At 46.1% G+C, this 24948-nt stretch overlaps 1 non-coding gene across 1 annotated transcript; it reads right to left on the bottom strand.

Annotated features, from left to right (window-relative positions):
• Positions 1–20780: 20780 nt before the first annotated feature.
• Trnat-ugu (transfer RNA threonine (anticodon UGU)) lies at positions 20781–20855 on the bottom strand. Its single transcript has one exon. It is a non-coding gene; the product is annotated as a tRNA-Thr (tRNA).
• Between the last annotated feature and the right edge of the window lie 4093 nt (positions 20856–24948).

Raw genomic sequence — 24948 nt, 5'->3', positions numbered from 1 at the left:
GCAGCTGATGAGAGTTAGTATGGTGTTTCCTTTCAATTCGAATATAATTTGTTCAAATTTGTATAAATTTATTATCTATGTACTGCATTAGTTTCATGTTACCGCCACAATAGGCTGAGATATCGATAACTGTATTACATGCACTGGACATAAATCCTTATTTAAACGGCCGGCCGGTGTGGCCGTGCGGTTCTAGGCGCTTCAGTTTGGAACCGCGTGACCGCTACGGTCGCAGGTTCGAATCCTGCCTCGGGCATGGATGTGTGTGATGTCCTTAGGTTAGTTAGGTTTAAGTAGTTCTAAGTTCTAGGGGACTGATGACCACAGATATTAAGTCCCATAGTGCTCAGAGCCATTTGAACCTCATTTAAACGATTAGAACACTACAACCATCAACTCTGTTCACGAAATTTGCTCTAACAGCTGATGGGAATTAGTCTCGTGTTTCCAATTCAATTCGAATATAATCTCTATAAAGTTGTTAACATTTGTATAAATTTCTTTAAATTTGTAGAAATTTCTTGAAATGTGTTTAAATTTATCATCTACCTACAGCATTAGTGTTGTGTTACCGCCATAAGAGGATTAGATATCGGTGTTTGAATAGCTGTATTACATGCACTGGACCTAAGTCTTTATTTAAACAGTTAGAGCCACTATCAAGATCAAATGTGTTTGCCATGCTCTTGGAAAATGTGCATGAATTTAGCTGAAAGGGGGGGGGGGTGTTAGTATGGTGTCGCCCGCACTAGAGGCTGCTCATTCATGTAGGCAACAAAATGTGTTCGCTACGCTTCCAAATACCTCATTTCAACTACTTTTGAAGGTCATCCAACCACATTTCCGACATATATGGAATTACGGAATCTCACCTAGTTTATTACGCTGATACAAAACACTCACCATGCCAGCCGTCTGGAGGGGAAGAAAATTGGTGTGATAAAAGGAATCAGCCTGTTCTGGGCTGCTGGAGAGAGGAGGGAGTGTACTTTATTTATTTTTCGAACAATTTATTTAGCTACGGATTTCACCTAATTTATTTATCACGCTGATGCAAAACACTCACGCTAACGTGCAATATACAGTTTACAGACCACGAAACTACTTCTAAATAACAATACATTGCACTGATGTGCCGAGAAGCAAACAATTGGTAAAATACGAAGTCGCGCAGTGGGTAGCACACTGGACGCGCATTCGGGAGGATGAGGGTGCATTCCCGCGTTCGGCCCCATCTAGTTTTAGGTTTTCTGTGATTTTCCTAAATCGCTCCAGGCAAAAGCCATGATGGTTCCTTGGGAAGGGCCCGGGCGAATCCCTTCCGCATCCTTCCCTAATCCGATGAGACCGATGACCTCGCTGTCTGGTCTCCTCCCACAAACAACCCAACTCCGAAATTACCGAAATAATCCAGTAAATACCACGCAGACGTGCAATCAGCAAAATAATGCATGGCATGCAAACACGCTCACTACGCTTAATCGCCCGAAAATAATTCAATGCACAACACTCACTGCAAGTAAAAAGTCCAGCTTATCAACCACTAGAACCTTGATTCTAGTGCATTGAAAGCCTAAGTGCAGCCACGCCCCCTAACGCATGGAAAATCTCCAATATCGGGAGGGAAGGTTAGGTTATTGTACTTGATTTATTTCGCTTGGGAAACTGACCCAAATATCCATCCTAATTACATAATTAATCACAAAGATCGATCCTAATTACACAATTATATGCATAGCGCTGCATAAGGACGGCTTAAAATCGCAAAAATTAACTATACAACTTACCTTATCCTGCTTTAATTAGACAACAATATGCGTTACACTGCACAAGAACAGCAATAATCCGTAAAAACTGTCAACTCATATTATCCTGTTCCGGAACAAAATACCACTCAAAAACAGCGACAGTAACACTTAAACCCTAAGCTACACCTACAAGCTAGGGGAAAAACGTTCAACACACTAGATCCTGCTGTTCGACAGAGATGAGTTTAAAAAAGTCTATTAGCTCCAAGCATATACCATCTGTCATTGGCTCTGAGCACTATGCGACTTAACTTCTGAGGTCATCAGTCGCCTAGAACTTAGAACTAATTAAACCTAACTAACCTAAGGACATCACACACATCCATGCCCGAGGCAGGATTCGAACCTGCGACCGTAGCGGTCACGCGGTTCCAGACTGAAGCGCCTTTAACCGCACAGCCACACCGGCCGGCCCATCTGTCATTGTTTGACGTCATAGTTCACTACACGTGTCTATTAAAAAATCACCCTAACTGAAGACAGTGGGAGATTTTCGTCCTAAAAGGCTACCTTCTCATTCACATACAGTCACAAACTGTGAGATCGCGTTACTACGCCAACAGTCACGGTGCCAGCCTCGCCAAAAATCCTCGCCGCCAAAGTCTGTGAATGCGGGGAATGCGGTGAATGCGGTGCTTCGTAGCCATTAGGTCAGTGCACTTTTAGAACAACAGGATGCATTTGGAGGGAAAGTGGGACTTGTTCCGGAACAGGATAATATGAGTTGACAGTTTTTACGGATTATTGCTGTTCTTGTGCAGTGTAACGCATATTGTTGTCTAATTAAAGCAGGATAAGGTAAGTTGTATAGTTAATTTTTGCGATTTTAAGCCGTCCTTATGCAGCGCTATGCATATAATTGTGTAATTAGGACCAATCTTTGTGATTAATTATGTAATTAGGATGGATATTTGGGTCAGTTTCCCAAGCAAAATAAATCAAGTACAATAACCTAACCTTCCCTCCCGATATTGGAGATTTTCCATGCGTTAGGGGGCGTGGCTGCACTTAGGCTTTCAATGCACTAGAATCAAGGTTCTAGTGGTTGATAAGCTGGACTTTTTACTTGCAGTGAGTGTTGTGCATTGACTTATTTTCGGGCGATTAAGCGTAGTGAGCGTGTTTGCATGCCATGCATTATTTTGCTGATTGCACGTCTGCGTGGTATTTACTGGATTATTTCGGTAATTTCGGAGTTGGGTTGTTTGTGGGAGGAGACCAGACAGCGAGGTCATCGGTCTCATCGGATTAGGGAAGGATGCGGAAGGGATTCGCCCGGGCCCTTCCCAAGGAACCATCATGGCTTTTGCCTGGAGCGATTTAGGAAAATCACAGAAAACCTAAAACTAGATGGGGCCGAACGCGGGAATGCACCCTCATCCTCCCGAATGCGCGTCCAGTGTGCTACCCACTGCGCGACTTCGTATTTTACCAATTGTTTGCTTCTCGGCACATCAGTGCAATGTATTGTTATTTAGAAGTAGTTTCGTGGTCTGTAAACTGTATATTGCACGTTAGCGTGAGTGTTTTGCATCAGCGTGATAAATAAACTAGGTGAAATCCGTAGCTAAATAAATTGTTCGAAAAATAAATAAAGTACACTCCCTCCTCTCTCCAGCAGCCCAGAACAGGCTGATTCCTTTTATCACACCAATTTTCTTCCCCTCCAGACGGCTGGCATGGTGAGTGTTTTGTATCAGCGTAATAAACTAGGTGAGATTCCGTAATTCCATATATGTCGGAAATGTGGTTGGATGACCTTCAAAAGTAGTTGAAATGAGGTATTTGGAAGCGTAGCGAACACATTTTGTTGCCTATATGAATGAGCAGCCTCCAGTGGGGCGACACCATACTAACCCCTACCCCCCTCAGCTAAATTCATGCACATTTTCCAAGAGCATGGCAAACACATTTGATCTTGATAGTGGCTCTAACTGTTTAAATAAAGACTTAGGTCCAGTGCATGTAATACAGCTATTACAACACAGATATCTAAGCCTGTTATGGCGGTAAGACGACACTAATGGTGTAGATAGATAGTAAATTCAAACAAATTATATTCGAATTGTGTGAACAGGCTCTAGTGGAGGCAACACAATACTAACTCGCCTCAGCTCCTGTAGTAAGCTGTTAGAGCAAAATTAACATCCATTTTTTGAAGAGGATGCGAACTCACTTGGTGGTGGTACTGCCTCTAATTGTTTAAATAAAGACATGTGCCTAGTTCCTAGGAAGAGTTGACTTAGGTTAGTGGAAGTAGCCCTTTCTTTACCGCCATTTTCTTAGGTTAGTAGCGATAGCGCAGTTGAGCTATCTTCCCTCCAAAAGCCGCCATCTTGGATAACGGTACTCGCGTCATCAGCTGACGTCAATCACGTCATCAGCTGATATCACATGACGTCACGTACTTGCGTCATGCCACCATCTTGCATAACGGTTCTCTGGGTGACGGCCGCCCTCGGGATGACAGGCGCCATCTCGGATAACGGTTCCTCGGGGCCACGTCCTTGTTGCCCCCCTACTACTGCAAACTCAGTGCTTTCTGATTCATTTATTTTCTCGTGAACTGTTTTGCTGTGAAAACGAGTGGTAACATTGTGTTGCCACAACAGCGATTATTTGCTTAAATTTTTCTGCCTTTACCTTTCTCAAGATTCTGGAGATTCGTTTCACTAGCGAGCTGGCGACCGTTTAATTATACTATTTTCTAAGCTAATCCGTGTGTTCTTTGAGTTATCAGTGATTTTTGTAGTAAATATTACGTGGTTCACTTTCTCCCCCTATGTGGTTCGTGAGCGATTGCGCTGTATTCCACCCATTTCAAAATTATCATCAGTATTTAGCTTAAATTTAGAATAGAGTCTTCCCTGAGAAGAATCTGTTGTACACTTTCCTCGAATAATCGGGGTTATTTTCGTTCGGTAACGATAGCCTTACTACCTTTAGTAGGCACATGCGATCACGGTCAGTTATGTCACAATCCAGTAGGCCGATTAGGAACGGGGAGGTTACAAGGGCACAAGGAATGGTGTAAACGGAGGCAGCACATTGACAAGGTGGTGTAATGCAACAGCGATATCGATTGCCATTAAACGGAGACCTATGAATACTGACGTACTGCGTCAATGTATAGAAACAACTCTGACATTGTGCCCTATCGGAAGATGGATGGGCAAATGCGTTAAATAATGTAGGTATCCAGTGCAAAAGTAATGAAAGGGACAGTAGATTAGTTACGGTTCAACACTGCTCCCTCTCGAATTGTCAGTGACCATTTTTGCGAGATTTGTTGATATTTTCAAAAGAGCTTATATGAAGTTAATGGGGCACTTTACCAATATTAACACTGTAATGGCTATCCCAAGCCGGCCGCGGTGGCCAAGCGGTTCTAGGCGCTCAGTCCGGAACCGCGAGACTGCTACGGTCGCAGGTTCAAATCCTACCTCGGGCATGGATGTGTGTGATGTCCTTAGGTTGGTTGGGTTTAAGTAGTTATAAGTTCTAGGGGACTGATGACCTCAGATGTTAAGTCCCATAGTGCTCAGAGCCATTTGAGCTATCCCAAATACTCTCAGTTTCATGAGTTAAACCGCTCTTCGAGATGCACAGAAAAATACTATAGCAGACATTCTATTCGTCTTTCGGGCAATGTGGACTTTGTTTAGTTGTCACTGTTGAGCCTATTACTCCCTGCCTCAAATCGCGATTTACTGGTCGTGGTGGGACAGTAGTTAAGACACTGGACACGAAACGTGGAGAAGCAGTGCTCTGCCTGTATCGATACCACCCAAGGGGTGTCGTGACTCTGGGAGCAGAACTTCAGGTTTCCGTCAGGTGCCGACAGCGGCCGCGCGTCACCTGTCGAAGCGCTCTGGGCCACGCCCCCACTGGCCCGACATCACGAGGGCCGCTCTCCAGTCGCCGCTCCGACTCCGGCGTCGGCGCTTCAGTACAGAGGCCCTCGTCCTCGTCCACACAGTGTGAGCTGTAGTGTATTTCTTGCCGCATTACCTGCCACGAGTCTTCATGCGCTCGAAGCCATGCAAGTTGAGTAAACCTTCTGTTTACTCGTTCGCTCATCGTTTCTGCTCCTGCCCAGCTGCAGCCCACCTGTCCTGTACGAAGTCGTGCACGACACCAGCTTCTGAGCACCCTGAATGCCGGCTAATAAAGGACCGAAGTGAAGCTGGCTGTTGTGTGACGAGGGGAAGCAGCGCCCCGTGCTGTGTTAGTGCGAAGAGGTGGACCACGTCTCGCGTTGTGTTCGCCGTGGTCCACAATGTGTCCTTGATTGTTGTGCGTGGCAATTAGATATCTTTTAGTCATTACACGAGAATATTTCTGTCACTTTGAGAGAATTAATTAAGAAGGCTTAAGTTTTGCAGTCACGTTAGAATGTTCATTTAGAAGTAGCTGGCTGTGGCGTGATAAACGTACCTGATATACGGGTGGGTAGATTTTTATTAATATTTGTTGAGCCTCTGAGCATAAAATGATCGAGATTGCTTCCTGCATAATATATAATTAAATTTTTCCCGAGACATTTAAGATCACCTGAGGTCCGGGACTCACCCGTTACATCCACCGCTGGGGTGCCATTACAATGATGCAGAGCCCTGGCAATAGTGGCGATTTAGGGGGAAAATAAGCTGAAGATATTAATTTGAGTTTGTGCCTGGGAGGGAACTCGACTTGTGTAGTGCGTGCAGCACTGTTGACCACAGTGCTGCGGTGGTGTAACAGTGAGTATTTCTGCGTAGTAAGCGAGGCGACCCGCGTTCGAGTCCCGGCCGTAGCAGAAATTCTTATTCGTTTCTTCAGCTTCTATCATAATCCTGCATAATAGCTGGGCTCGTCATGTGACTGCGATGTCATCAGATGTCGGCCAACCGCCAGTATGACACGTGAGTGCAGGATGGGCTGAATCCTCTGACTTTAGTGCAACTGAGTACTTCCACACTGGCGTTGCTCGATGTATGTGTTTCCTGTGTCACAGCGTCTGGCGTTTCGTTCTACATATGGAAAATGTGGTGGTAGTCAGTTGTACATAAATCTTTTCTGTTGTCTTTCTGCAAGGATAACACTCGCCAGTATAATAAAATTACAGTTGTTAATATTTCCAGTATTGTGTGTGGCGTATGAGAACGACAGCCACAATTCCTGCTCACAAATTCACACTAAAGTGTATCTGATCCCTTGCTTTGAAAGCCTATCCCGTTTTGTAAAATTTAAAGTGCAATAGATCTTACATTTCCCTGAGACATTTAAATCTCTTTCTATTATATACTATAATGATCGAAGCAGACGAAACGAATTAAAATTTGTGCCGCGGCCGGGACTCGAGAAGACCCGGGTTCGATTCCCGGCCGCAGCACAAATTTTAATTCATTTCGTCTGCTTCGATCATTTAAAGTGCAAGTTCATACAAACTCTGAACAAGTTTCGCCCTTAATTGTACACCAGATTTCGAAAAATAGAACCCTGGATAATGCAACCTGTCCTCCAAAATTTAAGTAATTATGCGGTAGAACCTTTGCACGCGCAGCTGGGGTATTTTCTGTTGAGCGTTTCTCATTAGCGTAGATTGAGTATTACGTACACCCACTGCCTAAACAAAGACGAGACTTGTAACGCATCTCGCCTTTAAGGGGGGGTAGGAGGTCAAACGGGCCGACTTGGAGCAGGAGAGGCATCACAGGGCATTTTAATTTCCAGTGTCTATAGTTGTAGAAATAAATTCATAAAATTTTGTCAGCATCTCCAGGAAGGATTCAGGATTCACACTCATTGCAGTGGAAGTTGGAAAACATAAAAAAATAATTTTTTTTACGTGTGAAATTTCATCATTTTTTCACTTACTAATGGCTGCATTTGTTGCTATACGTACACTTCTTTTCATAAGTTAGAGAGATTCTTCGATGAATTTTGCACAGCATTCATACCATACTTACAGGTGTATGAAACTATAAAATTTATTTAATTTATGAAAAAACGAATGATGTATTGTATTTTAAAGTTCATGTTTAGAAAAAACACATATTTTGTAGTTAATTACATCAATTTTTACCACAGTTTTTAATAGATTTGGAAAATTCTAGAGTTTCATACACGTCTAACTATTGTTTGTATTCTGTATATCGCAATAAAAAATTAGTTCGTTATGTTTTCAAACGTCCACTGCTATTCTTGTGAATTTTGAATCCTTCCTGGTCATGCTGACTAAGTTTTATGAATTTATTTGTAAAAGTATAGACAGTGGAAATTAAGATGTCCTGTGGTGCCTCTCCTGCTCCAAGTCGGCCCGATTGACGTCCTACCCCCCTTAAGGACAAATCTGGTTGCCATCTGTTGTAGATACTACTTCGAAATTACAAAACGGTGAGCTGTGGTGACAAGCCGCATCCCTGGATCTGAAAACGGTATCCTTACCTAACTGCTGAAAAATCTCACTAAAGCTAGCTGGCGTGTCTATTGCAAAGGGAAAAAGGCTTTCGTTTCAGAATAGAAGAAACAGAAAATGGCCCAGGTCCGACGAGACCACATCGTATCAGTGTGAAGCCGAGCAGCCCGTGGCTCCACGGGAGTGGAGTGCCGTACGCTGACGTCACAGGGGTGGCGGCGCCCCTCGCCCCTGTGCCACCCCTCCACATCCTCGCTGCGAGCGCTCGCAACCCTGCAGGGCGCTGGAACAACGAGCTGATGAGATGCGGTGTTGACGATGTCGTCACGTGTAAATGACATATGCCTATATACGCCTGACAAAAAAAAAAAAAAAAAAGCGAGGCCCCTACAAGGGGAGAACGAAACGAAATGAAACCTCACAGGCTGAGAGGGTACGTTACTTTATTTCAGGGGTTACAAAATCGAGTCAAATCTACAAACAACCTGGCGGTATGAACACAGTTACGAAAATGACGTTGTATTCCCTCTGGCCGGTATGACAGGCTTTCCGAACGAATTAGTGCCTGAATAAAGTTTTGGATGCTCTCGTGAGCCAATCTGTCCCACGACGGGTGTGTCTGGTCCTCAGCCCGGACGCTGGCGCTGGGATGGAGTTGACTTCCGAACTGGTGCAACTTTTTTACTGAGGTTTATTTTCGTGAACGGGAAAAACTGTCGTTGTTCATGCTCGTGCACCTGTGTCGGTGTCCTGACAACACAAGTGGTGTATTAAGTTATCCAGTTTGGTTCGAGGACACTGCAGCTGTTTTCCTGAATCACACTGCGGCTCGTTGCTGTACAGGGTAAAAAAATGGTTCAAATGGCTCTGAGCACTATGCGACTTAACATCCGAGGTCATCAGTCCCCTAGAACTTAGAACTACTTAAACCTAACTAACCTAAGGACATCACACACATCCATGCCCGAGGCAGGATTCGAACCTGCGACCGTAGTAGTCGCGCGGTTCCGAACTGAAGTGCCTGGAACCGCTGAACAGGGTAAAAAGTGGTGTAATTACAGAATCGATATCTGATTTAAAAAAAAAAAGAGTCGCCAAAACTAACTTTACAATTGTATTTCTTATTAACTCTGCCGATGTGATTGGAAAAGTTAACTATAAATGAAATTAGCTATTCTGTGAAATTCTATTCTATAATACAATGTGCGACGTCACAATACGTGACTTGCAATTCGAACACAAAAAAGAAAAAAAAAACAGAATGATAAAGCTATACAATATTACCAGTCCAATTTTGAAACAAGAAGCAACGAAAATGTTTCCTGTAAATTTAAGTACGTAGTCAGACTGGCCAGATTCTAGACTCAGAATAATCCACAAGTAACTCTGCACTGTGAAAATAAAACTGCCTGCATGCGAAATGTAGTGTGAACTCAACTTTAGCTATACTGACTTGACAATGAATTTTGAAAAGCGACTCTAACTGTGAATGATCTATCTTACTGTAATACAAAACTGGCCCTAACAAGTTTCATGTGCCTTACGTGTGGAACAGAATCTTGGTACTGCTCGAAGTTATGATCGTATGTGCAACAGCAGCAGCAAGCAGCCTAAATAGGAGAGGAGACGTTGTGGAGTGCATTGCAAACACGTGCAACTCTTCTGAACTGATCACGCTTAGCTTTTGCGCTGTTGACCTGCCTTCCATTCCGTGCAATGCGGCGACACACGTAACCAAAAAATAAAGTTCGTTTGTGAGGAAACGCTGCTGAAAATGAACTTGTTAAAAGATTGGAGGAAAAGTAGAGCTTTAAAAACATTATTCGCAAAAAAGACTCATTATCTAACTGTAACAGTCATCTTTAGAAAAGTTTGAACTTGGAAGTGTAAAATTTGTTACAAGTTATGTTTCTGAAAGTGGTAAAAGATCGATAAAATCTACAACTTCTGAGTGCAAGCCATCTCAATGGAAAACTTTGCTAACTCTCGTCGGAAAAATCAAACCAACTAACCTATACTAATAAAGAGAGATACCACTAAAACTATCCGTTATTCACACACATCACAATTCGTGCAAGCAAGCAATGCAGCAGCACTCTACCTCTTCGTTTGACCAATTAATCTTTACGTAATGATAATTCATAATTCATCCTTTTCTGTATCTCTGTGTCCGTGTTCTCCAAGTTGTTCCGCCCGCACTGCCAGCATCCGACTCTCTCTCTCTCTCTCTCTCTCTCTCTCTCTCTCTCTCTCTCTCTCTAGCTGCTCTTAGAACGCCTACTGCAACGACAATGCTACCAGCAAACATCATAGTCTTGCACTCAGAGCTTCTGTGGCGTAACATATACTCGAAAACCACTGTTTGAAAAATATCCAGTATAGTATGTGACATATGACACATCGAATGAAAATCGAGCTTACGTCACTTTCCTTGAATACTAGAAATAAAGCACAAACCTTACACTGGTCCAACACCTGCTCTGTCGGGGACAGATCTGGCAGTCTCGTAGGCCAGGTGTGGTGTCACCGCCAGACACCACACTTGCTAGGTGGTAGCCTTTAAATCGGCCGCGGTCCGTTAGTATACGTCGAACCCGCGTGTCGCCACTATCAGTGATTGCAGACCGAGCACCGCCACACGGCAGGTCTAGAGAGACTTCCTAGCACTCGCCCCAGTTGTACAACCGACTTTGCTAGCGATGGTTCACTGACAAAATACGCTCTCATTTGCCGAGACGATAGTTTAACATAGCCTTCAGCTACGTCATTTGCTATGACCTAGCAAGGCGCCATTATCAGTTACTATTGATATTATGAATCATGTACCGTCAAGACCGACGTTCACCATTAATGGATTAAAGTTAAGTATTCCACCAGCTACGTCCGGTTTTCTAAATTCTAATTTCCTTGTCCTGTTCCAGACCTCACGCCAGCCTGCGTGAGCTGAAACGAGTGCCTTTCGGCCTCCTTCTAGTAACACGGTGTTGGCTCTCCTGCCAACCAAAACACCAGGAGAATAGTTTGACATCGTACGGCATACGTGCCATGTGTGGACGAGCATTGTCCTGTTGAAAAAGGAGACCATCATACCGCCGGATGGGAGGTAATGCAAGAGAACGCAGGAAGTCCGTAAAGTATTGTTGTGCCGTCAGAGTTCCCTCAGCATCTTTATCTTTTGAACAGAGTTCCCTCAGTGACTTCCAGCCTTGACCTGAAGTCATACTCGATGGCTTTGTATACCGCGACACCAGGAGTAGCGCCGCTGTGCCTCTCACAAGCGTTGGAACAACGGGACAACTCACCAGGTCGCCGCCATGCCCGCTGACGATGGTCGTCCGTGGCAGTGCAGAACCGCAAATTGTCACTGAAAGAAATCGACAGAATTCAACGGCAGTGCCTGCTTATCGCTTACGGCAGCCTATGCGCGGGGTGGTAATTCCCCAGTCCGCTGCTGCTGATGTCTGACCAATGGTGCATGGTGACACAGAATGTTGCTGGGAATCCATTACTTGTTCTCGGGTGGCACGCGCAGACGCGAATGTCTTACGAACGACGTGGTCAGACGTGATGGATCCGAACCTTGACGACGAGTAGTCCTACCGTCACATCCTCATGCAGTGCAGCATCGGGCCACTGTCCCGTTCCAGTGCCCCATAAAGCTGCACGTCGCACGATTCGACCAGTCGGCCAAGTGGAGACCCAGAATGAGGTCCCTCCCTTTCTGTTTATGACCGGTGCAGATAACGCTGTCTCACACGAGTACGAGACATCTCCGTGACGTTCACGGGGATCATTCAACTTCTGGCGCTGTTCACGCCCCTTACATGCAATACCGAGTCTGGCACCGACACTAAACACCAACAACAATAACGCTCTCAGTAGGCCATTCTAGCTGTCACAGAGAATTGGTTGGTTGGTTGGTTTAAAAGAGGGGGGGGGGGGGGGGGGGAGGGACCGAACTACGAGGTCATCGGTCCCTTGTTCCGAATAAAACAGTGCCACAAGGGTGAAAATAAAACAAACGAAATGAAAGGAAGAACCACAACAACGAAGGAAGGGCAGCAAACACTAAAATGGACAAAATTGGACAAGAAAGCCACAGAGAGACGCAAGAAACAGATACAAGGGATAAAAACAAGAAAGCAGATTAGCATGGCTGGCTGACCATGAAAATAAAAAGGAGAAGCCAGCCACTCTGCAACACATTGAAACCTCCACCCTAAAAGCACTAGGGTGGCGGACACAGACGGACAAAGCACATGGCCAAAACGTACATCAAGTGGTAAAACCTACCCTCACGAATAAAAAACTAAAGCTGCTGTTGAGGTATTGTCGCCCAGCACCGAAGTTAGGGTGTTATGGAACTTAAAAGTCCGCCGCAGAGCGGCTAAAAGTGGGCAGTCCAGCAAGAGGTGGACGACCGTCATTTGTAAGCCCACGGCGACACTGAGGTGGGTCCTCGCGACGAAGGAGGGAACCGTGTGTTACATTGACATCTGACCATGTCTGCTGGGTGCTTCACGTTTCTTGTGAGGCAGTGTACAATGACAGACAAAAAGATCACCTGGCTCGAATAATTCAGAGTGCGAGAACAGAGCGTTGCCCATGCTCAAGTTCACAAGAGCCAGTGTTCACAACTCAGGCGGTTTTTGGAGCTTCAGCTTGGTGTTTATATCGTCAAATAGAAGCAATATCATAGTTAGGATATAGTATTTATCGAAATTCATTGCAATTTAACTCATCGTATCATTTCTTTTGAAAATCATTGGTCGAGCATGTAGACACGATTGAAATATAAGTACTCCACGTCGGTAGAATTACTATCACGACGAACGTTTGGCATCTGTTTCGATGGTTCAGTTTACAGCCTGGTGGTTTACTTTCGTAAAGGACGAGCGTTCGAATCTAACTGGAGTCAACTGTGTTTTATTTGTTTGTTTTATTTACACCTGCGGAGATAATACTTTAAACCTTAATTCGCTACAAATTGTGGAGCTGTAGGTTTTTCTATGTTCCGCAATCTTTCAAAAGATCCCGATTTTATAACAGTCTAATATTTAAACAAACAGACGAATGGTCATAGTAAAAATATTGAAACTGGATGTATGAATTGTAATTACCCTCAACCGCCACCAGGTGTGTCTATAGTTTTCACCTAAGAGAAACGTATCGGGTGACTGGTATACGTCATATGTCTGCTGTTGAATGGCTGACGTGAAAGTTCGTGGGCGAATAACTGCTCTCCTTGGAAACAGTGTTAGTGCATCAGAGGCAGGACATTGTTATGGTGTTGATGCGTCCACAGGAAGGTGATGGATTACACTATTTGGAGATAGTGGTGAGGTAACGAGACGTCCAAAACCCGGAACACTACGAGTCTCTGCACGGAGACAGGACGAACAATTGGTCAATTGATGGCCCAGAATACTCATTTGTCAATCATCCGGTAACTGTGGAGAGCTTCACATTTCCCGGGCTCGTCGAGAACTGCTCTCAGAAGATTAATGGACCACGGAATCACGTCGCGTCGTGCTCTTTTCAAAGAACCGTCGTATGACGAACATGATGTGGATAGACTAACAGTCGTTAGTTGCTGAAAAGATGTCGATTGGAGGAAAGTCAGTTTCTGCGACGAGAGCACAACTGAGTTCGCGAGCAGTGCTCCTGCTCACGGTTAGTACACAGATGGACAACGATATGACCCGCGCTTCGTGGCCATACGAGCTAGAAGCGGACGCATAAGTGTGAAATGCTTGGACTGGATGTCTTACTTGGGTGCAGGAACTTTAGAACGTATCCAAGGCAAGTTCAAGTCAGTCAGCTATGAACGTTTCCTTGAAAATGTAATCATCCTGGGAGGTCGACCTTGGTATCACGAAGGACGTCTCAACTGTCTGCATGATAATCATCCATCACACACTAGTGTTAGAATTCAGAGATGATTTAAAAGGAGAGAGTATATTATTTAATGTCTTGCGTTACCTCCAATGTCACCTGACCTCCAACCCATAGAGCACGTATGGAGTCAACACAAGAAGACTCTGCGCGACAATTTGGCCAACCCCTCCTCTGGGAACTGTGAATGCCCTATGGGATTTTGGTTCATTTTTCGTGGGAGGGAATTGCCGTGGATGGGGACTGTTACGGCGTAAAATCAAGCGCCGGCACGCCAGTCGGGAACGATAGAGAAGAGATGGCTGTGAGAAGACGTCAGCCAACAGCACGGTGGCCGACCCATCTCCAGGACGACAATGAGGCAGCAGTGGGGAGGACATAAGCGCCGCTACCGACTGGCGACGCCCCAGCTGAAGAGCATCTTCAAGGCCAGCGACTGGGATAGAAGCGTCAGCCCTAGTTACTTTGTGCTACATAGTGTGTACAAGCAAAGTTGGAATTGTCAGTCCCGAAAAAAATTCCTTGTTTCTTATGTTGCCCTTTGCTTGCGACTCATCTGTGTAATTGTCAAGTATTGTCGTTTACTTTTTATAATAAAACTCATTATTACGATTTGTCTGAATTCTTTTTCTAGCGAACCGAGTATGCAAGCTTCCCAGACACCCCATATTTAATGAAGAGCATGGAGAGATAATATTTGACGACAAGGACGTAATAAGGTCTTTTTTAGTAGACTTGTAAATTCTATGCCTCGAAGGATCCAAGCTGTTCTTGATGCCAATGGCATGCGGACAAAATACCGAAGCTACAAGTAGCAAACTCTTCATTTTATTTTATTTCATTTTTCTGTAAAAGACCTACAAAATTATTAGGCCAAGAATATTAATTTCAAAATGGAAATCTACTTGCTACTATATTATTTGATTCTTATGGGAGGTCAGATAAAAATCACCATCCAAAGAAGATTATTTGTATTTTTATGAAAGGTCAGATCAATATCACACTCCACGAATGGTTTTTTTATTGCTATAGGAAGTCATATAAATGTTACCTTCCAAGGAAGATTATGTTTAGACATCAAATTCACAAACCATAATCAGTTACTTACTGAAGAGAATATTGAAAGAAAGTAAAAAAAAATATATATAATTTAATACAAAAGTAAATAAAGCACGAAACATTTGCGACGCGATAAAAAAAAGAGAGAAAAGGCTACAGTGAGATTCGATCCGTCACATACAACAACTACCAAGGAGCTACCGATCTCTCATTTTAGCGTACCGGTCGAATAGGCCTATGTAGTTCCAGAACGAATATTAAACACAAAACAACGGGAACCGGAAGGCACATCCACTCCCTCGTGTAAACCGCAAGTAAGGACTAAGAAAAATATGCCAATCAGCTGATATGTTTCTCTTAGCTGAAAACTATAGTTCCATCAGAAGGCGGGCGATGTGATTACAAATAAATACGTCCATTTTCAACATTTTTACAACGGCCATTGGTCTGTTTGTTTAAAGATTAGACTATTATGAAATGTAATCTTTTGAAAGAATGTGCAACTTAGAAAAGTCTACAATTGCACAATTTGTAGCGAATTAAGGTTTAAAGTATTGCCTGTACATGTCTAAATAGAAAAAGATCGCAATTGGCTATACTTAGATTCCAACGCTCGATTCGGGAGGACGACGGTTCAATCCCGTCTCCGGCCATCCTGATTTAGGTTTTCCGTGATTTCCCTAAATCGCTTCAGGGAAATGCCGGGATGGTTCCTTTGAAAGGGCACGGCCGATTTACTTCCCCATCCTTCCCTCACCCGAGCTTGCGTTCCGTCTCTAATGACCTCGTTGTCGACGGGACGTTAAACACTAATTTCCTCCTCCTCCTCCAACGCTCGTCCTTTACGTTCGTAAACCGTGAGCCTGTCCACTTTTTTAAAATCTCATTTTGTTCGTTACTGTTCGTTGCATTTTTTTGGGTCGGATGTCCCATTACACCCGTTCAAGTTCATCATTGATCCATTTACTGAGTTTTTCTTATTACCGAGGGCCGCTAACCATGTGACCCAACCCTCTTTTTTTCAGCCTCGTTCTTTTTAAGGAATAGAAGGAATTGTTTTGGGAGCATAGTGGGCAGGGGTCATTGTACGTGGCCTGCCCACGATGTCTCCGTCACGAAACAGGAACATATGGAATAGGTAAATGGCCATAGGAAAACATTCATTTATTTATTGACAAAAAATAAATCCACTTTTCCATGACTTGTCACTGAAAAACACAAAAATAAAAGCTACACTTCTGTAACATGGACATGCGGCGTCTATAGTCCATGAGACGCCGCCGCCCCATTTTGTTGGCATGTCTTCTTGTAATGTCCTGTAAGTGCCGTTATCTGTTCATCATCTTGTGGAATGTATCAAACTTACCTCCTGTGATGAAGAATCCAGCTACGGGGCGGATCGTGGAAGATGCTCCGCAAGAAGTTCGAAAAGTATTGACTGCACTTAGGGTTCTTCACAATAGCACATCGACGATCGTTTAAATAGTTCCAAAAACCCACGAGTTCTATGACACTACTTCCAAATAACTAATGAATTGGGTGACCTCTGAGCGACGTGACAGCGTTGTGTTTCGTCCTCGGATGATAAACATCGTCCGGGTAGAGTAGAGTGCGCGAATCGGCGTAAGAGGGCGACATTCGTAAAAAGAGAGAGAGAGCCAGACTTTGGCGCTCACAACGGAGCCGGTGTTCGTCTGTATTCTGGACGTTGCAGTTCACACATAAAGCGAATCTGCAAGATGGGTCCTATGGAGAGTACCTCGAATACCAGGTCGAACGTACACCAGAATCGAGCGTCACCGCGTCGACAGTGCACCATACTACGTTCCAGTGCACGGTAGGACATGTCAATTCGACGACCTTAAGCGACCGACGGCGAAGTAGTGTGCGGCAGGTGTCACTGGCCGTTGGTAAGCGAGAGACGGGGAGAACGTCCCGTAGGTAACCGTACTGCCACAGTAGGAAAAGGGCACCCGTGTCTCTGTAAGCGCGACCAGAGGGTCGAGGGAATACGGTGCCAGACCCTCCATCAGTAGGCCGGTGAGGTTGGTCGGTCATCGTCGCCAAAGCCTGAGGTGCAATCTAACGTACAGAGATACTACTCAATCGTGAACATTGACAAGGCCAAGTCCGCCCCGTTCTTCTGGAAGAGTGACGGAGTAATATCGAAACTTAAATATCATTCCAGCGCTAACAAAGAACCGAATGCCGCCACGATGCTCCAAACTATGTGTTCAGGCATCGGTAGTGTTTGCGCTACGTGCGGAATTCGTGATGCCCGATAGACGTTAACAAATTCGGTCCGTTGATGAAGGTCCAATGCACGAAGACGAAGATCCACAAGTCCAGAACAGATGTTTTGCAAGAGGCTCCGATAGTTAATGGTCGTCTTGCGTGAGATGTCATCCGTGAAGTCGATGCAGAGACAACGGATTTTATCGCGCAGTGTGGGTGGTGCGACGCTTGCAGGTGTCATCCCAGTGCCAGTGTTCGAAGCCATCGATTTATGTACATTTACACGGCGTCCCGAAGCTTCATCGTAAGTGGCTAACCAATCCAATGCTCTGCGAACATCACGTTCGTCACGAAGAGTTAACATCAGATCATCTGCATACGCAGTGCACCTAAAAACGAAGCCACCAAGAGACAAACCTATGAGGCTGTGTCGCAACCCGCACAACGAAGGTTCTAATGCTAAAGAGTACATTATTGTCCATAATGGGCATCCCTGTGTAACACAGCGGCGAATTTGCAAGGTGTTCGACAGTCTGCCGTTGACAAGCTCTTTCCGTGTTGCGCCACCTCGGCGGAAGCGTCCGGGTAACGCTTATTCTGAAGAACAGCAGTTACGTACGTATGACTGACGCTATCAAATGCTTGACGAATCTCGCAGACAGAGCTCCCGGTACGCGACGCACTTTAGAGAGGGCAATCAGTGGCACCTATCGATGACTCATCCATTGACAGGACGCGAGATGTCGCACGCCGAATTCCAGCTGCCACTAGACGTGTGAAGATTTCCGTATCACAGTTCAACAAAGTCAATGGTCGGTAGTCTGTAGTACGTGAACCTCCGTTAGGTTTACGGATTGGGATGGTGGTACCTTCCACAAATGTAGCCGGAAGTTGCGCCTCTATTGTCACGAGCTGTTGACATATAGTAGTCCAATAGGGCATCAGTAGTCTCTGGAACCTATAAAACTCCAGAGGTAACCCATCCGGTCCTGGTAGCTTACTGGGTGCCCCTTTTCCTATGGCATCCAACACTTCTTCAGTCACCGTTTCTAGCAGTTTCTGTTGGAGTTCCGGAGTAACCGCTGCGTGCGCCAAACCAGCGACAACATTAATGATCTCTGGATCAGATCTCGTCCTCGTGTACAGATGAGAATAAGGGGTAAAGTATGAATTGCTTATGTCTCTTTGCTTGACGTGACGGACGCCATCTTCTGTAGTCACTTCATAGGTCAATGTCCCGTGTATCCGCTCTCTTTCCGTGGCTATATGGTACATGGAAGGCCGTTCGTTGGCGATTCCGGCCATTTGACGTGTACAAATGATGGTCCCTTCACGGTGTTAACGTGCTCGGTTGACGGTCATCTGTCGAGCCCGTGATTGGGGCATAACGGAACACTCCCTGAGGATGGCGTAGTAGAACTCTGTAGTGCTGCGCCTCCATGTCGCAGCTTCTCCACTAAAAGTCTTCAAGGTACTTCAAAGGCTCGGCTTCGCGCAGTCCAGCCATTACTGTAAAGCAGATGTGTACGCTCCTCATCGTCATAGGCACAGTCTAGACGTGTCTCCAACTGCCGCTTCACATTCCGGTGAGATCAGGTGAGCGGTGTTAAGTTTGCACGGACTGCGGCTACGCCACACTTGTTGGCGTCGAAGCTTGATGGTACAGGCGTAAGCAGTGTGGTCAGTAAATGAGCTGGCCACAACTCGGCTGCCTTGACCGCATCACTGAGAGAGCGGGATGTATATATCCTATTAATTCTGCTTGATGAATGTTCCGTAAAGTGCGCGAAACCCTACCAGCACAGATGATGATCCGTGTGTCTACCAAATCGAGCTCGCGAATGACAGTGCCGAGTTCTGGGCATAGTGAATGCTGAGGAATTTGGTCCTCGGGAAGTCGTGTACAAACCGGCCCCGATTACCGTGTCATCTATCCTGCATGGGCGTAACTGTGTTAATTCCTCACTAAAGAACAGAGAAACGTTTACGCCTTTTGCTGTTACTGGACGCTGCTTAAAGATTGACGAGGAGTATCCTTGGGATTATAAGCGTCATGCCCCTGGCATTTGATACGTTAACATATGTCGGTCACTATTAAACCTTCTTTGAAAAGTATTGCGAGACCACTGCCTGTATCCGACGCATGTGATACGCGTGTCGTGCATCCGGAGATGTCCTGGAAGCCAAGAACATATATTTCCTGCAATAAGGCCATGTCAGTGTCGGCCGGATAAAGTGTGTCGCGTAACAATGACAGATTCTCGCGCAACCGGATGATATCGATGTTAATCGTCACGAATCGATACGACTGTCGTTCGCCGTCGAAGGCAGCGTCAGTCATCGGTGTACACGGTGGCGACGGGTTCGCTCACCCGCACGCCACCCTGACGTTACCATTACCGTGCTGTCCGCAGGAGATGGGGAGGATTATGTAACTGCCCCTCTTCTATATGTGATGTGCCCACCAAAGAGTCGTCTTTCACGTCGTCCGCTCACGAGATACTGGAGAGAGGCTGTCGGTGTGGTTCCTCGGCTACCAAAGAATCCCCCCTCGTTACGATTCCTCGCGGCTGCGAAGGTGTTCCACCGCCGCCTCCATCCTCGCACTGGTGTCCAGAGGAAGGAAAGTCCGCCGTCTCACTTGGTAAGAGTGAGCAGCGTCGGTCGACACCTCCGGAGCGCGGACATCCACGACACGGTCGAAATCGGTATGGTCGTTGCATCTGTCGGCAAGAGACAGTCGTGAGACGGCGTGTCTCCGTGACACAATGTGAACGTAGATCCGACTCCTCTGCGGCTTCAGAGAGGAAAATTCGGGTTGGCACGACTCGTGAATCAACATTCAGCCGCTCGATGTGCGGTGACGATTGCTGTTCAGGTCAATCTGGCGACTCCGTCTGCACAAGGAGGACGGCATGTGGCTCCTCACCAGCACAGGCCTGCGGTGGTAGCCTGTCCCGATCCCCGCCGCCTGACGTCGCAGGTGCCGCCACCTGTGCGCCAGACGTCGTAGGCGCCGTCAGACGTACGTAAGTAACTGGCAGGATCGATGGAGGAACGTGCTGTGCCGCTTCTCTTGAAGGACTCTTGACGACACGCCGCTGCAAATAATCAGAGCGAACGTGACTCTCCTATCCGCATCCTGAGGGTGTGTGCGTTTGTCCGTCGTACGTGATAATTGCACGACAACCGGCGGTGTTTAAGTATGAAGGAACACGCTTCGTCAGTTCAGTTTTGACCCGTTTACTCCGTTGAGTCTGCCACTTCTCAGCCACGTCGCTTATGACAGTCCCGTAGGGCTTAAGAGGGGGAATTACAACTAAAGAACACCCTTAGCTGCTTACAGGCGTTGACATACGTCAACGGGGACAGGTGAAAATGTGTGCCCCGACCGGGACTCGAACCCGGGATCTCCTGCTTACATGGCAGGCGCTCTATCCATCTGAGCCACCGAGGGCACAGAGGATAGCGCGACTGCAGGGATTTATCTCTGGCACGCCTCCTGCGAAATCCACATTCTCAACGTATTGTCCCGCACTACATTCGTAGTGCCTCCGCCCATTATACTCATTACTCGCGGCGCATTGCCGATTCCCGTAAGAGTTCGGGCACTGTTTGTGCATTCTCACAGAAGAGTAATGAGTATAATGGGCGGGGGCAATACGAATGTAGTGCGAGACAATACGTTGAGAATGTGGATTTCGCAGGAGGCGTACCGGAGATAAATCCCTGCAGTCGCGCTATCCTCTGTGCCCTCGGTGGCTCAGATAGATAGAGCGTCTGCCATGTAAGCAGGAGATCCTGGGTTCGACTTCCGGTCGGGGCACACATTTTCATCTGCCCCCGTTGACGTATGTCAACGCCTGTAAGCAGCTAAGGGTGTTCTTTAATTGTAATTTCATTCTAACGAGCTGCATGGTCACCGATGGTATCTGTTCTTTCGGACATGTCCAAAAGAACAGATACCATCTTAATATATATATATATATATATATATATATATATATATATATATATATATATATATACTTAAGAGGGGGGATAACGGACTCCGTGGATACCTCAAAAAGTCACACGAATACCGGAAGTGTCCTCATACCCCTGCCTGCGTGTTCAGCGGTAACAGCGCCAATGTGTCCATCAAAGTGCGTAAACTGTGGTTTGCCGGCAATGCACTGTTCTTCGTTAATCATCTAAATACTCTGTACGAAAAGTGTGTCCTGTGGATCTAGACGCAGTTCGTCACGTAACAAGTTTTCTACTTCGTGTGCTCGAGGTCTCGGATATACGGCTTGGAAAGTAATCTTGATAGTGTTGTCCCTAAAGGAGTTCGTCGTGTCACTGTAGTGAGCTCGTAGTGAGCGACTCGCGCTTGCGTGCGCCACGAGGCCGGCGGGACGGCGACCACGCGTCCTCGCCCGTCCGTCACTGACGGCCAACTTTGGTCGCAGTAATTCTACCGACGTGGAGTTCTTATATTTCGACCGTTTCTACGAGCTCGAATAATGATTTCCAAAAGAAATGAAACCATGAGTTAAATTGCAATGTATCTCGACAAATACGAGTACTGTGTCCTAAATATAGTATTGCTTCTATTTGACGACGTAAACACCAAACTGAATCTCCACAAACCGCTGAGATACGAATACTTGGGCATGGGCATGGGCAATGCTCTTTTCTTGGACTCTAAATTATTATTTTGCCTAAATTATTATTTTGCCTAAATTATTATTTTGCCCCTCATTGCACATTAGTCATACCAGGACGTCAGGTTTGACGGCCGCTGTGGTCGAACGGTTATAGGCGCTTCAGTCCGGAACCACGCGGTTGCTACGGTCGCAGGTTCGAATCCTGCCTCGGGCATTGATGTGTGTGATGTCCTTAGGCTAGTTACGTTTAAGTAGTTCTAAGTATAGGGGACTGATGACCTCAGATGTTAAGTCCCATAGTGTTTGGAGCCATTTTTTAAATAATATTGTTTACTTTTTTCGCACTCCACGGAGTCAGTAATCGTGTTCTGATGCTACCACAACTCTAATGGCGAGACGAGCTGCAATAGGTATCTAGGTTGAGGATCCATGGCGCGAGCACAGCGATCGAAGTGGTCCCCCAGATTCTAGACTGGTTTTAAATCCGTGCAATTTGATGCCCTGGTCCTCTTCGAACCACACACGTACACTGCCAACTGTGACACGTTGCATTGTACTGCTGATAGATGCCGTGGTGCTGAGGAACAACGAACTGCATATAGAAATCGACACGGTTCTCAGTGGGGGATGCATACTTGTTTGATCTACTGTGCCTTCCAGAATGACGAGATCACCCAGGGATTGGCACGGTAACATTTCAGGTCGTAACGGTGTTACCCTCCCCTCCCCCCCTCCTTAACGCTGGATCCTTCCGATGACTGTTGCAGGGTGCTTGCTTTCAGATCTCTCATGCAGTTGAAGATTAAAACGTGGTTTACCTGAAAAGGCCACCTCGGTGGATGTCCAGTTGCAGTACCGGCGTGCAAACTCCAGCCTTCGTCGCCAGTGAACAGCAGTCGCCACGGGTGCAGGAAGCGGGCGCCTGCTGCTCAAGCCCAACAGCAGCACCGTACGCTGGACGGTCGGTCTGTCCCGCGGTTCAGCTGAGCAGCCAGTTCACGGCAGTCGCACGTCTACTTGGCGGTCGTTCAGCCCTGTCAATTGTGGCCCACAGTGCACCAGGCTTGCCTCGGCGCCGATTTGGATTCCGCGTTTTTGCCACGCCCGGTCTAATCTAACCACGGCTGCGCGCCAAAAATTTACAAACTTAGCCTTTTCGGAAGAGCTTCAACCCTTGGCACGAGTGCTAATGATCATATCCCTTTGGACGTCGGGTAAATCGCTCCATTTCCGCATTCGATACAGTTCCCCACAGTCGTTTAATGAACAAAGTAACAGCATATGGACTATCAGACCAATTGTGTGATTGGATTGAAGAGTTTCTAGATAACAGAACGCAGCATGTCATTCTCAATGGAGGGAAGACTTCCGAAGTAAGAGTGATTTCAGGTGGGCCGCAGGGGAGTGTCGTAGGACCGTTGCTATCCACAATATACATAAATGACCTTGTGGATGACATCGGAAGTTCACTGAGGCTTTTTGCGGATGATGCTGTGGTATATCGAGAGGTTGTAACTATCGAAAATTGTACTGAAATGCAGGAGGATCTGCAACGAATTGATGCATGGTGCAGGGAATGGCAATTGAATCTCAATGTAGACAAGTGTAATGTGCTGCGAATACATAGAAAGAAAGATCCCTTATCATCTAGCTACAATATAGCAGGTCAGCAACTGGAAGCAGTTAATTCCATAAATTATCTGGGAGTACGCATTAGGAGTGATTTAAAATGGAATGATCATATAAAGTTGATCGTCGGTAAAGCAGATGCCAGACTGAGATTCATTGGAAGAATCCTAAGGAAATGCAATCCGAAAACAAAGGAAGTAGGTTACAGTACGCTTGTTTCGCCCACTGCTTGAATACTGCTCAGCAGTGTGGGATCCGTACCAGATAGGGTTGATGGAAGAGATAGAGAAGATCCAACGGAGAGCAGCGCGCTTCGTTACAGGATCATTTAGTAATCGCGAAAGCGTTACGGAGATGACAGATAAACTCCAGTGGAAGACTCTGCAGGAGAGACGCTCAGTAGCTCGGTACGCGCTTTTGTTGAAGTTTCGAGAACATACCTTCATCGAGGAGTCAAGCAGTATATTGCTCCCTCCTACGTATATCTCCCGAAGACACCGTGAGGGTAAAATCAGAGAGATTAGAGCCCACACAGAGGCATACCGACAATTCTTCTTTTCACGAACAATACGAGACTGGAATATAAGGTAGAACCGATAGAGGTACTCAAGGTACCCTATGCCACACACCGTCAGCTGGCTTGCGGATCATGGATGTAGATGTAGATGTAGATTATATCAACGACTGGCAAAGGTCCCGAGTTCGAGTTTCAGTCCGGCACACAGTTTTAATCTGTCAGGAAATTTCAAGTACTCTATTGTTTTCCACGTCCCCCCGACATCCTTCATGTACCCTCCACTGCCACTGCGGCCGCCTGCCGTCTGTGAGTGATTGTTGCACGCTGACGTCGGACATAGGCAGTGGTCATGTGGACTGTCTATATACAGACCATGCACGCCAGTGGTGGCGCAGTGGTTAGCACGCTGGACTCGCTTTCGGAGGATGACGGTTCAAAGCCGCGTCCGGGCATCCTGATTTAGGTTTTCCATGATTTCCCTAAATCGCTTCACACAGATGCCGGGATGGTTCCTTCGAAAGGGCACGGCCTATTTCCTTCCCTATCCATCCCTAATTCGAGTTTGTTCTCCGTCTCTAATGACCTCGTTGTCGACGGGACGTTAAGCAATAATCTCCTCCTCCACAATGCACGCCCTGCCTCCGCCACGCTTGCGTGTGAAACCAACTGAGCCGCGCTTCTCGTGTTGACTGGCGCCACTCGCTTTCGCAAGGGTTGCCCGTACGCTAGTGGCAGCAGGGGCGGTTATCGATATGT

The sequence above is a fragment of the Schistocerca nitens genome, chromosome 4, assembly GCF_023898315.1.
Source record: "Schistocerca nitens isolate TAMUIC-IGC-003100 chromosome 4, iqSchNite1.1, whole genome shotgun sequence".
NCBI classification, from domain to species: Eukaryota; Metazoa; Arthropoda; class Insecta; order Orthoptera; family Acrididae; genus Schistocerca; species Schistocerca nitens.
This window is presented reverse-complemented; position numbering and strand designations above follow the sequence as displayed.